The sequence below is a fragment of the Herpailurus yagouaroundi genome, unplaced genomic scaffold, assembly GCF_014898765.1.
Source record: "Herpailurus yagouaroundi ecotype Mexico unplaced genomic scaffold, PumYag 141, whole genome shotgun sequence".
NCBI lineage: Eukaryota > Metazoa > Chordata > Mammalia > Carnivora > Felidae > Herpailurus > Herpailurus yagouaroundi.
Window position 1 is genome coordinate 11069537 of NW_024412396.1, and position 14615 is coordinate 11084151.

General features: G+C 37.0%; 1 protein-coding gene across 5 annotated transcripts in view; it reads left to right on the forward strand.

The window, feature by feature from the left end:
* Positions 1–14615, forward strand: part of AKAP6 (A-kinase anchoring protein 6) — a 487092-nt gene that overhangs the window by 91672 nt on the left and 380805 nt on the right. Inside the window, exon 1 of one of the 5 annotated variants that reach the window (XM_040476894.1) lies at positions 2957–3055. The exons of 3 other annotated variants lie outside the window; for them this stretch is intronic. The gene's annotated coding sequence lies outside the window, so the exon portion shown is untranslated. Of the gene's footprint in view, positions 1–2956; positions 3056–14220; positions 14382–14615 lie in introns of those variants that run through there. One more of the 5 variants, XM_040476895.1, reaches the window with a different exon arrangement.

Genomic DNA, 14615 nt, shown 5'->3' on the forward strand with positions numbered 1-14615 from the left:
TTTCTTTCTTTCTTTCTTTCTTTCTTTCTTTCTTTCTTTCTTTCTTTCTTTCTTTCAAGTAGGCTTTATGCTCAGCACAGAGCCCAATGCAGGGCACACTCATGACTCTGAGATCAAGACTTGAACTGAGATCAAGAGCTGGATATTCAACCAACTGAGCTACACAGGTGTCAGTTGCATTTCTAAATGCTAGCAAAAAAATATTTGAAAGAGAAACTTAAAAAATTCCATCATTTATAAAAGCATCCAAAATGATAAAATACTTAGGAATAAATTTAACAAAGGAGATGAAAGAGCTATACACTGAAAACTAGAAGATACTGATGGAAGAAATTGAAGAAGACATGAATAAATGGAAAGATATCTTGGGTTTGTGGATTGGAAGAATTAATATTGTTAAAATGTCCAAAGACCTCTATGGATTTCATGTTATTTTTACCAAAATTCCAATGGCATTTTTCACAAAAATAGAAAAAAAAATCTTCTGAAATCGGTATGGAACCAGAAGAGACTCTGAATAGCTAAAGCTATCATGAGAAAGAAGAAAAAAGCTAGAGGCATTACATTTCCTGATTTCAAACTATACTACAAAATAATAGTAATAAAAACAGCATGATACTGACATAAAAACAGGCAGAGACCATGTGGAATGTAATAGAATAGAGAGCTCAGAAATAAAACCATGTGTATATAGTCAACTAATATTTGACCAGGAAGGTAAGAAGATTCAATGGGGAAAAGATAGTCTTTGCAAGGTATGGTATGGGAGAAAATATTTGCAAACTTTGTATCAAATAAGGAGTTAGCATTCAAAATATGTAAGGAACTCATAAAACAGAGCAGCAAGCAAACAAACAACACAATTAAAAATGGGTAGAGGACTTGAGTATACATTTTTTCCAAAGAAGATATGCACATGGCCAATACATGTATGAAAAGGTGCTCAAAATAACGAATCAGCAGGGAAATGCAAATCAAAACCATGATGAGATATCACCTCACATCTGTTAGAATGATTATTCTCAAAAATACAAGAAATAGTAAGTGTTGTCAAGGATGTGGGAAAAAGGAACACTTGTGTACTGCTGGTGGGAATGTAAATTGGTGCAGCCGCTATAGAAAACAGTATGAAGGTTTCTCAGAAAATTAAAAATAGGGGTGCCTGACTGGCTCAGTCAGAGGAACACATGACTCTTGATCTCAGGGTTGTGAGCTCAAGCCCCATGTTGGGTGTAGAGATTACTTAAACAAAAAAAATAAAGAATTAAAAAGCAAATTAAAGATAGAACCGCCATATGATCCAGCAGTCCCACTTCTGGATATATATCCAAAGGAAATGAAATCACTATCTTGAAGATCTATCTGAAGCCCCATGTTTGTTGCAGCATTATTCACAATAGCCACAACATGGAAAAAAAAAAAAACCCTAAGTGTTCGTCAGCAGATGAATGGCTAAAGAAAATGTGATATGTATATAATGCATCCATAAAAACGAATGCAATTCTGCCATTTGTGACAACATGGATGGGTCTTGCAGGTGAAGTGAAATGAGTCAGGCAAAGAAAGACAATTACCATATGATATCACTCATATATGGAATTTAAAATAAAGCCAAACTCTAGAAATGAAGTAGAATGGTGGTTAGTAGGGGCTAAGCGTAGGGAAATGAGGAGATGTTGGTCAAAAGGTACAAACTTCCAGTTATAAGATGAATAAGCTTTGGGGAGCTAATGTACAGCATAGTGACTATAGTTAACAATATACTTTATTATACGTTTTAAAGTTGCTAAGAGAATAAATCTTAAATGTTCTCACCACATACTAAAAACTGTAATTACACAAGCTGATGGATATGTCAGCTAACCTTATTGCGGTCATCATTTTATAATATATATGTGTATCAAATCAGTTTGTACACCTTAAGCATACACAATGTCACATGTCAATTGTATCTCAGTAGGGCTGGGGAAACAAAGAAAAAATGGAAAAAAAAGTACAGAGGCTTATTCTTTATGTTCATGATCAAATTTCTACAACCTCTTCATCCTTACAGTTCAACTGAGAATTAAGTACACATAGAAGCTGCTAGACCTTTGTTTCCTGGGCCTGAAGTTTCTGGAGGGTGGGTTGTTAGCAAGTGTTGACTGAACTTGGTTTCCAGACTACCCAGGAAAGTGTCAAACAAAGTGAGATGCTCATTAAATACATTTTTTTTCTCAAACTCTAGTGTACATAAAACTGTCAGGCTTATATATTCTTCTACCTCCTTATAAATATGTCTAAATCTGTTTTCTTTTACATTTGCATCTTATTTTGCACATTGTGGTAGAAGAGGAAAACCATATTCTGTCAACTGTTTCTGTTTTTACATTATGTTAAAAAAAATGAAATAAACAAAACTCTCACTTTATAGACTCCAGCTTAATTAAAGGGCCATTCCAAATGCTCTTATTTTAAAAATTGAGTCAGCTGCATGTTAATAAAATATTCTGGATTATTCGTTTTCAGGCATAAGTGATATTTCTTACTCAAGAAACTCATTCAAAGGACCTTGGATATCTAAATCAGTGGTTGAGTCATACAGAACTATTAACAATGACAGGATCGTGGCAAAGGCCACAGTGAATAGAAGCTATGACAAGCAGAATCTGTCTGAGATGCATTTGTATTTGGCTTCAAATGACTAAGTAAGACCAAAAGTAGCTGTGTCATGTGATGTATGATATGATTGTTTTTCAGTAACTGAAAAATTATAAATGGATGATTTCTAGAGCCTATTGGAGAAGGGCCAGCTGTTTCTGAGTGTCACATCGGTTTTAACTATTGCTAACAAAGAAAGATATGAAAAATAAGAATAAAAAGCTTAGGAGACAGTCAGCTTTCAAGCATTTGAATCCCTCTTGGATGAAAGCCAGGTGCTCATGTGCCTGGATGATAGAGCTTATCGAAGACTTACCTAAGTAGGGCAAGAAGTGAAAGGCTCGGAAATGATGACCTCTCTGGGAACCTGCTGCTCCTTTTCTTCCCCGCCAGCCACTGCTGGACTTGGTTCATGGTGAGTGATAAAATCAAATGGCTGGAGGGTTTAGCTTTCAGCTTAGGCTTTACACTCTCATGGCAGAGGAGAGAGAATATGGGTTTGTCTGTTACACTGTTCAGCGTTTTCCCCTTTGTACTTCTGTGATTTAGAGGAGTACAGAAAAAATTTTTTAAAAAGTTTTTTTTCTGTGTTTGCTGAAAGGAAAATCTGGCAAAGCATCTAGTAATATTCAGTTTATAACTAATTTTCTAGAATTGACGTAGGATCTGCTGAATTCTTTTTAGAGGCTTTTAAGTAATTAGCCCTTACTTAGCATTTTCTATATTGCTATTTATTTCACTAAGCAAGGGAATAAATAATTTATTAAGAAAAAGATAAAAATTCAATGAAGGTGAATTTATGCTTAAGCTGGTCCATGCATCAGCCTTTTATTGTATACCAGAATACACAGCCCAAAAATATTTATGAACTTATACTGTCTCTATACTTTTCACTAGAAAATGTGTATTTTGCTTTTCTTTGAAGGTCTGTGATATATAACTTTTGTTTGTTCCAGGAGTTATTTTTCAAAACACTGATTCATATGACAACAAGTCATATTTTATCAGACACTCACCTTCAATTTAGATGGCTGGTTGGGCAGAAATGTTTGACAGTATTTAATGAATGTGATGCATATGAAACAAAACCATTGTAATATATTTAAAAAAACAGATTCTACTTGGCTAAAATTGTTTCTTTGAAAAGCAGACTTAATTATTCCTTCTTTAATAAAGAATATTCAGAGAAAGATCTTTGATCACATCAGATCTTTGGATATTAAAAGCCTTTGCCATTGCCCATTGATATTTTTTTAATCTGACATCAGAATCTTTAAAAAAAATCATTTTTGCATGTCTGGGAGGCTAGGGTGGGAAGGAAATAATAGTGAATAGGAAATAATGCTTTTGAAAATCCTGGTCTTTATGAGAGTTCATCACCCGTAAAATGCCTTCTGTTTATGGAAGAACAGCAGTATGGGTAGTTATTTGATGTGTTCTCATGTTGCAGCATGAACAGCAAAAACGAATGTAATATTACTTGAAAGATTTGGCTTAAATTCCTTATTTGGTATTTCACTCTGATTCATTGTCCTCAAAAATGAAAGTTGTTTGCTAAAGCATGTATCTCTTTGTGAAACAAATAATAAAATAATTTCACCTTTAACTTGATCACTTAATCACCTGTGGCTTTTATCATGAAATCAGATTTAGTTTATAGGAAGCAGCTCTTTCTTAAAGAGATTGTTTGAAATAAATACAACCTTATTATTGAACTGAGTCACAGTAAGCACTTTGTTTTAAAAACCACGGTGTTTTAGGAGGTGGGTAGGTACAATTTTAAACTTAGTATTTTAACCAAGTGCTACATCCAATCTTGTAACATTCTCTACCAAAAATCAAAGACTAATAATTTTCATATTCACATAAATTTGGGAACTAGTGACCCCTATTTAGAAATACTCAGTGTACCTGAGAGTATTAAAACCCTGTCTGGCAATTAAGAAACTCTTTTAGGGGTGCCTGGCTGGCTCAGTTGGTTAAGCGTCCAACTTCGGCACAGGTCATGATCTCACTGTTCGTGAGTTCTAGCCCCGCATTGGACTCTGTGCTGTCAGTTCAGAGCCTGGAGCCTGCTTTGGATTTTGTGTCCTCTCTCTCTCTCTCTCTCTGCCCCTCTCCCGGTTGCACTCTGTCTCTCAAAAAATTGAATAAATGTTAAAAAAATTTTTTTAATAAAAAAACCTCTTTTTTTTAATCTATCTATATATATTAAATTTTTTAGAGACAGTGCAACTGGGGGAGAGGGAAGAGGGAGAGAGGGAATCCTAAGCAGGCTCACGCTCCGACAGGAAGGTGGGGAGGAGGGGCTGTGTCACAATTCTGGGATCATGACCTGAGTTGAAATCAGGAATCAGACCCTCAACCAACTGAACCCTCTGGGCACTGCTTAATCTAGATATTTTTAAGTTTTATGTTTGCATACAAATAGTTAAGAGTCAAATATATGCTCTTCTTTTCCATGTCCTGTTCTCCCAAGGAGAACGGGAGGAAAAGTTCTACCACTTTTCATCTTTTCTTTAAAAAATGTTTGTTTATTTTTGAGAGAGAGAGAGAGAGACAGCGAACATGAGTGGGGGGAGGTGCAGAGAAAGAGGGAGAGAGAATCCCAAGCAGGTTCCACGCTGTCAGCACAGAGCCTATTGTGGGGCTTGAGAGATCATGACCTGAGATCAAGAGTCAGTCGTTTAACTCTCTAAGCCAGCCAGGCACCTCATAGACTTTTCATCTTTTAACTGATTTTTTTGGTACCAACCTCTGTGTTGAGACAATAGAATTGTATGACTACTTCCTACTTTCTTTCTTTTTAAAATTCAGGTATACTTAACATACAGTGTTATGTTAGTTTCAGTGTGCAATGTATTGAATCACTGTTCAACAGTTCTATACCTTTCTCACTGCTCATCAAGGTAAGTATACTCTTAATCCCTTTTATCTATTTCACCCATCCTCCCACTTACCTTCCCTTTGGCAGACCACCAGTTTGCTCTCTATATTTAAGAAGGTGCTTTTTTGTTTGTCTCTTTTTTTCTTTGTTTGTTCATGTGTTTTGTTTCTTAAATTCCACATATTGTATTTGTCTTTCTCTGACTGACTTATTTCACGTAGCATTATACCCTCTAGGTTCATCTATGTTTTTTGCAAATGGCAAGATCTTATTCTTTTTTATGGCTGAGTAATAGCCCATTCCATACATATAGACACACATGCACCACTTCTTTATCCATTCATCTATTGTGGACACTGGGGTTGCTTCCATATCTTGGCTATTGTAAATAATGCTGTAATGAACATGGGGGTGCTTATATCTTTATGAATTAATGTTTTTGTCTTCTTTGGGTAACTACCCAGTAGTGGAATTACTGAAACACATGATAATTCTATTTTTAATTTTTTGAGGAACCTCCATAATGTTTCCCCACAGTGGCTATGCCAGTTTGCATTCCCACCAACAGTGCACAAGGGTTCCTTTTTCTCCACGTCCTCATCCACACATGTTATTTCTCGTGCTTTTGACTTTAGCCATTCTGAGAGGTGTGAGATGATAATCTCATTGTGTTTTTAATTTGCATTTCCTTGATGATTAGTGATGTTGAGCATCTTTTCATGTGTTTATTGGCCATCTGTATGTCTTCATTGCAAAAATGTCTATTCACGTCCTCTGCCCATTTTTTAATTTGATTATTTGTTTTCTTGGTGTTGAGTTGTATGTTCTTAACATTTTTTGGATATTACCTCCTTATCATATATATAATTTGCAGATATATTCTTCCATTCATTATGTCAACTTTTGCTTGTCGATGGTTTCCTTTGATGTACAAACCTTTTTATTTTGGTGTAGCCCTACTAGTTTATGTTTGCTTTTTGTTTTGCTTGCCAGTGAAGACATATCTAGAAAAACGTTTCTATGGTTGATGTCAAAGAAATTACTGCCTATGTTTTTTTTCTAGAAATTAAATGGTTTTAGGTCTCACATTATGTTTTTAATCCATTTTGGATTTATTATTATGTATGGTGTAAGAAAGTGGTCTAATTTCATTGTTTTGCATGTAACTGTCTAGTTCCCAACACCATTTGTTGAGGAGATTGTCTTTTCCCCATGTATTTTCTTGCCTATTTTGTTGTAGATTAACTGACATTACAAGTGTGGGTTTATTTCTGGACTCTCTATTCTGTGTGTTTCTGTGCCAGAACCATGCTGTTCTGATTACTACAGCTTTATAGTGTATTTTGAAATTTGAGATTGTGATACTGCCAGTTTTATTTTTCTTTTTTCAGATTGCTTTGGCTATTTTTGTGGTTCCATACAAATGTGACTTTTCTCTTGTCTTTATCTGTTGACTTCTTATTATGAAAGATGAGAATTTATTTAGCTTGCCCCCATCCCATCTCTCTGTCACCCTTTCATAAGGGTGCACATGCATATATGTGAGCCCGCTCACAATTCCTGCTCTCTCATTCATCCTGTAAAATTATGTTGTGACTTGGATTATATCAACATTTAGTGTTTATATTATTAAGATTAGGTAAATGTAATTTTTTTTAGCTAAACCACATAGAGTAATATGATTCCTGATTTATTTTTGTACACTCTTTAATCTTTTCTGGAATTTATAATTATTGTTTGCTTAGTTTTCTATGTTTATTTCTATTTCAACCCCCAATTCTCTACCAGTTGAGTAAGTCTCTTCTAAGTATATTAATTTACATCAGGTTTTCTCTCAATGTCACCTGTTTGAAGCAGTCTTTCTGAGAGTCTTCTGACCTGTTCCATTCTGGACTGGATGCTTCCTTGTCTGGTACACAGCTGCCATCCTGAGATCTCCTTTCTTCATAAACCTGGAATGCTAGGTCTCCTGGGTTCTGATTCCCATGGCTTCCTCTTTCTTGGTTTCCTTTGTTTTGGTAGAGTGTCTAGAGAGACTTTGATATCTTTTGATAAAAGTATGTGGGAAGTTAGTTTTTGTGAACTTAAATATCTGAAAATATCTTTATTTTATCCTTACATTTTACTGTTTATCAATCTGTTTATTTTTGGTATACAATTCTATGCTATATTTCTTAACTTTTTCTTTTTTTAAAGTAAGCTCTACACCCAACTTGGAGTTTGAACTCCTGACTCCGAGATCAAGAGTCAAATATTCTATTGACTGAGTCAGCCTGGTGCCCCTCTATGCTACAATTCCTTTTCCTTCTTAAGGAAAATGTTGTTTACAATGTAGCTGCTATACAAAAACACACTCTTGTGTGTCTCCTCTATTTTCAGTACTCTACTTCTGGTACTTGTGGTCACTAACTGTGTGGTGGTTTTTACCACACCAAGCAATTCTATGATAACAGCTGGGTATCCTATATTTTAACTCAATTCTGACATTATCTACCTGAAGATGGTGTCAGAACCCACAGGTTAAGGACTCAGTTCCTCAAGACTGTCTCCCTCCCTCCACCCCCTTTAAATGTCAATCTTAAGTTCAGGTTGTTACCTGTGTATCTGACTAGTTATAACTCAAACCCCTCCTCAGGTTCCTACCACCCCCTTCTCAGGTTTGATTAATTTCCTAGAGCCAGTCACAGAATGCAGGAAAACAATTTACTTACTATATTACCACTTTGATAGAAAGGATATTAAAGCATATGAATGAACAGCCAGATGAAGAGATAAATAGGGCAAGGTCCAGAAAGATCCTGAGCACAAGAGCTTCTGCCCTCATGGATGTGTTTTTGTTCACTGATCTGGAGGCTCTCTGAACCATTTTTGGGGGGTTTTATGGAGGCTTCATTACATAGGCATGACTGATTAAATACTGATCATTGGTGATTCATGCAGCTTCCAGCCCTTTTCTTCTTCCCTGAGATTGAAGGGTGGGACTGAAAGTTTAAATGCTTTAATCATGGTTGGTTACTCTGGTAAGCAGCACCTTCCCTAAGGGCTTTCCAAAAGTCACCTCATTAACATAAACTCAGGTGTGGCTGAAAGGGACTGGTTATGAATAATAAGGACAGTCTACCTTTTTGGTTTTGGTGCTATTTCAGGAACCAAGGACAAAAGACCAACTACTATAACAAAAGATACTTTCCTTGCTTTGTGCTTAGGAAATTCCAAGTCTTAGGAACTCTCTGCTAGAAATGATGACATAGACCAAAAATATGCTTCTTATTATAAGTCATAATATCATAGCTACTTTTGAGAAATCCAAAGCAATCTAAGTTATGATTCTTTGTATATGTCTATACCTCTAACCTAAATTTCATTTTCCCTGATATTCTGAGATTCCAAACAAGTGCCTTAGTGTTTGTCTATTTTTATACACTACGTGGGTCTTTTTAATCTAGAAACTTATGTCCTTCTATTTCTTCAAAATTTCATTGATGATTTTTTTCTTTTCTCTTTACTTTTGCCTTCAGGAACTCCTGTTCTCCAAATGTTGGGCCTCCTAGATTGGTGGCTAATTATCTTACCTTTTCTTTCCTAATTTCTGTCTTTTTTTTTTTTTTTTTTTTTTTTTGCTTTACTTTCTGTGAGATTTTCTCAAGTTTATTTTCACCCATTGTATTGAGATTTCCCTTTTTGCTATCATGTTTTTATTTTTCCAAAGTTCTTTTTTGTTCCAAAAATATCTTTTAAAAATAACATTCTCTTCTTTTTTATGGATACAAAATCTTATCTCTGATAATATTTCATTTTCAACAAAATCATCTTCTCTGTGCAGAACCTGTTTCCTACAGGTTGAGGTTGTTTGTTTGCTTACTTCAGGCCTATTACCCATATTAGAGCTTTCCCTAAATCTGTGCTAATTCTTGAGTGCCTGATCATATTTAGGAGTGGGAGACTAAAATGCTGAATGAATGCTCTGAATATGTGGACAGACCTATTGACTGTGGATGTCACTGTAGGGTGATATGGATGTGCTAGTTTTATATCTTGTCTTCTTGGACTGATCAGACCTCTTGGAAAAGGGAGCTCTAGTCTTTTGACTAGAGGGTAGAGACTTTGGAGAATCAAGTTGGGAGAGAAGACTGGCGGGAAGGGGGGTTCTCAACACTCAGAATGTTATGTTAACTCCCTCATTTTCAAGGTACTTCTTTCTTCAACTGTGTCCAGTGTCCCCAAATCCAGAGACCTTTTGATTGATCTTTTCTGGAGAAGAAACCTCCAGTCTTCTGACAGCATTGGGTGTGAGAGCAACCACCCAGCAACACAGAGTAAGGAAAGATTTAGGGTTATAACTTCTTTTAAAACATTTTTCAAACAAAATAAATCTCAATGTGCTATTGCCCCTTTACCCAGAGTTAGGCCACACTCAAGGTTAAGGGCACAGTCCTCCAAGGCTGTCAAGTGAACCCAAGACTTCTGACAACAGCTGCAAATTCAAGGGTCTCCAGGGATATCCTCACCTTAAAGCAGCTGATTATAAATTTAGGGATCCTCACAGACTCTTTCAGATTTGATAATTTTATAGATCAACTCACAGAACTCAGAAAAACACTATACTTGTGCTTATAATTTTATTATAGCAAAATAATACAAATCAGAACCAGCCAAAGGAGGAAATAGATAGGGTGGAATCTGAGACTGAGACGGTTTCAACTGCAGAGCTTCCACATCCTCAGGGATGCATTACCCTCTTGTCATTAATGTGTGACAATACTTATGGAGTATTGCCAACTTGGGAAGTTTGCTTGCGCTTCAATGTCCATAGTTTTTATTGGGGCTTCATTACTTGTACATGATTGATTGAATGATTGCTCTGGTGGTTGCTCAAAGCCTGAACTCTTTAACCACATGGTTGGTTTTTCTGTCTGGCTAGTCCCCATCATGAGTCACCTTGTCAGCATAAACTGTCAGGTGTGCTCTGAGGGGCCCACAATAAATAACAAAAATACTCCTACCATTCTGGAAATTCCAAGGTACAGAGGTTACCTTCTAGAAGTCAGGACAAAGGCCAGACTTCTCTTTTTGTAAAGTTAATTTTTCTCTCTATACTCTTCTTTCTTTACTTCAGAGGTACCTGGTTCTACCAGTTCCAAAATGCTTAAAGGATTCTGAAGTAAACTCAGGTTGGTTCTTTGTTCTCTGCTCTTCTGGGTTAAGATTTAGCTTTCTTGAGTCAGCTAAAGAATTTATCACTTGTTCATACAATTTTCTGTTTCCAAAAAGATTATTGTTTTTCCTCCCATTTTTGAATGTTCACGTTAAAAAAAAGAAAAAATCCCAAATAAAAAATCCCTCTGCAATGGTGTTAGTGGGATTTCTAGAGGAAGCAGAATTAGATATTCAGTTTGCTATCTCTACCCAGAAGTCACCCAGAACTCTCAATTTATTTGTCAGAATTTATTCAACTTCTAGTAGAATACCTATTACCACTAGATAAATAGATACTGAGTTAGCAAACACTTGTATGTTGCTGCATTAATACGGACAGCTAATTTAGACTTCAGAATCTTTAAAAATGACTGTTCCTATAAGGCTCATTTCCTTTCTACTTTACATAATGAGGTCACAAAAGATAAATAGCCTCTTATCACTTATTGACTGGGGATAAAAATATAGGAATAGAGGAGGATCTTTTAACTTCAATGTTATCTATTTTTACAATATTTGAATTAATATATATTAATTTTTAATTAATTTAAAATAATTTTAGAACAGGAAAAAGTAAAAACATTGCATAAAATAATCCTTAAAAAATTTCCACTTCACATCTATGATACTAGGGTTAATGGAGAACTAAAAATGGAGAATTCTTTTTATATTTAATGGAGTAGGTAGGACAGAGCACAGAACTCCTTTAATTACTCTGATCTGAAAGTCATATTTGTAGGCATCTTTTCTTTTTCTGTAGGCTTCCTTTCTTTTTCTTTCTTTCTCCCACCCACTCTCTTTTCTGGACCAGAAAGAGGTTTTTAAGCTTATGTTTTATATTAATGAAGTCTACCTGGAAAAGAGGATGTTAGTCCTCTCATAATGCTGATTTCTCATTTCATTTTCTTGGTAAATAAGTGTAGATGCATTGATTTTCCTGTCCCATTTTAGAATACAACTGCAATCCTTTTCTCTTCTTTACAGTCTTTTTCAAGTTTCTGCTTCCTGTGAGATTCATTCCAAACTCTTCCCTAGCATGGCCTTTGCAGTACTCTTATATTATGCCCACAACTTACTTTGTAGCCTTGTCTGTTTCTGGTCCCCATCAAGCTCCCATTTCCTCTCAATGCTGAATTATTTGTTGATTCTCTTAACTTGTTGGTGTAGCGGCATTCTCCCAGGCTGAAATTGTTTTCGCACTTCCCTTCTACCCCTGCGCATCTAAGTCATACCTGTTTTTACAAGCCTATCTCAAATGTTACCTGGTCCAGAAAATATTCCTTCTTATCTTTCCTCCTTTCAGGATTAATCCCAATCCACTGGGGCCTTCACAGGGCTTTGTTTGCCTACCTCCTGCTTGTGTAACAGGTATCAGTGGGTGAGTGTGTGTGTGGGGTTGGGGGGGAGAGAGTGGAGGGAGGGACAATTATAATATTGTCCATATTATAATTTCCTTGAGGGCAAATATGATGAATCATATATACACATAATACCTTATATAAAGTTGATTTTCAGTAATGTCAGTTTTCTTTCTGTTAATAGCACTGACGAGAGCAGAAATAGTGTAGATTATGTATTAGAGTTTTACAAATCCATTTCCTCTCAAGACGCTTTCTTGAACAGTAGAAAAGTAGCTGCCTAACAGTTAAAGACGATTATTAGCAACTTGGGATGAGAGTAAGAAATATGAACACTCATCGCTGAATCCAGGTCCACGCACTCATGAGCATGGGCACCATTTGCAACTGACCGGTTGATGCAGCCATGTGAATCTCTGGGTGACAGGAGCTGACTGCTGTGGTGGGGGAAAGAAAACACAGGAGGAGTAATGACTAGACGAGTCAATCTGGGTGTCCCTGCCACAGGAGAAGGACTTGATAATCAGGGTGGAGGGCTGGGGAGTAGGAGGAGAAGCCAAGGAAGGAAGATGGTTTGATGAAGTGTGTTATGGCTGATGGAAGACTCTATGCTCTGGGTGAGGGAGTTAGTGGTGACTGAAGGGAGACTGGGAGAGGTCCCTGTGTGATTAGCAGCGTATAATCAACCATCTGCCTGGGGACACAGTTGTGCACAGAGGACATATTAAAGAGGGAAAAAGAGAGAGGGGAAACAGCAGTGATAACACCAAGAAAATCGTTTTAATTGCAGAAGTCTGTCAGGGACCCACTATTTACATGTTGTCGCCCCCTTCCCTCCCTCCAAAGTCCTTCTGGAGGATATCCTATCCGCTTGCAGGCTGTTCTGTTGTGGCAGGAGGATTAGAAAGTGAGACTAATCTGGGGTTATGGCAGTGATCTCACTAAACCTTGTTACTCCAGGTGAATGCTGCAGGGCTTGGAGCCAGGAAGAGGGCTAAGGAGAAGGAAGAAGCAGACAGTGATTATGGAAACTTCCTTAGGAGCATCTTACAAAACCCACCCTTTATTTTCCCCCCCAAGAGCAAATCTAACTTAACACTTGTCAGGAACTCTTAGGCTCTCATCTTTAAGAGCTTAGAGCCATTTAAAGTTTCCTAATGTTTGACCTCGCAAGAGGCCAGGAATGTAGACAGGCAGCAAGATTTAAAACCGGATAATGAATTAGAGCCTCATTCGTCTAGGTAGGCCATGACATTTAATTCAGCCATTTATTAAACGTGTTTTTGTGTTTTCTTCGCAGAGCCTGATTCTAGAATGCCGGAACCAGATACAGGGTACCCCCTCTTAAGTTTATTTCTTTTTCCTTAATGTAATCAAAGCATAAGAGCTTAACCTTGGACAAAAATGAAAACATTCCAGTGGAACTTTTTTTTTTCCTTTCAAAATTCAGTGTCTCTATAAATAGGTTCTGTAAAGGATGATTATGAGAACATGAAAGAGATGAAATGAGGAGGGAGGAAAAAGGATCCTCAGTGACGCCTAACATAATTTTCTCTGTCTCAGTTTTGTAACATGTGCGTAGTAGCAAACATATCTGTTAATTTGGCTAGAATTATGCTTTCGTCTCTCACTTGTTTTTAGGGACTAGGCAGAGCACAGAAAGATTGAGAGCAAGTATTTAGGTTTGGGTTGATTTACATGGATGGTAGAACTGCCTCTCACACGATACACAGGATGATGTTCTTTACTTGGAAAGAGCAATTTCTTCCTAAGAAAGGAAAGGGGGCCTGACCCTATTCCACTCAGATTGGCTTTGTCAGCTGGTTATGTTAATGTAGTACTATTAATTTAATTATGCATTTACTAATTTATTCTGCTTTAGGATTACTCAGTTTTTAGGTTATGTTTCATCTTGGTTCTTCTGAACTGTGACTGGATGTGCTCTGTCCACCCGAACACTCTTTTCCATAGTGATCCTTGTTTTGGCAACTGTCTCCTTTTTCTCTGCTCACTTATCATGGCTTGTTTGCAAAAGACCCAACTGTAACCGAACAGGCCTGGAGCTTATACATTAGTTTCCAAATAGGGACAGCGGAGCAGCCTTCTCTTTTTAAGAGATTTGGGCTACTAAGGACATATGAAGCTGGTGCCCTGCAGACTCACCAGTGTCCTGCTGGCATGGAGCAGGCCTGACACCAACCTTTATCTTATTTGGCCACAGGAAGAGAACCCGAGGGGGGTGGAGAAGGAGGAGCCAGACACTTAATCCCGAAGGACCTTTAGGGACAAAAGCATTTACAGTGAGTACATACGGCAGATTTCTCGCTTTTCTATTCTTTTATTTAAGAGAGAAAGATTACTAGAGAAGGGAGAAGGAGGTGGGCAGCTTAGATGGCTGTGTGGCTGCATTTTTTGGTCTCCTAGCTTGGTACAAGAACACTCTCTGATTGAAATGTGTCTTATTCAAGTCGAATGCATTCTGCTAATGTCAGGTTTCAGCTAAAAACTTGTGGACTGTCAGGAAGATAGCAGAA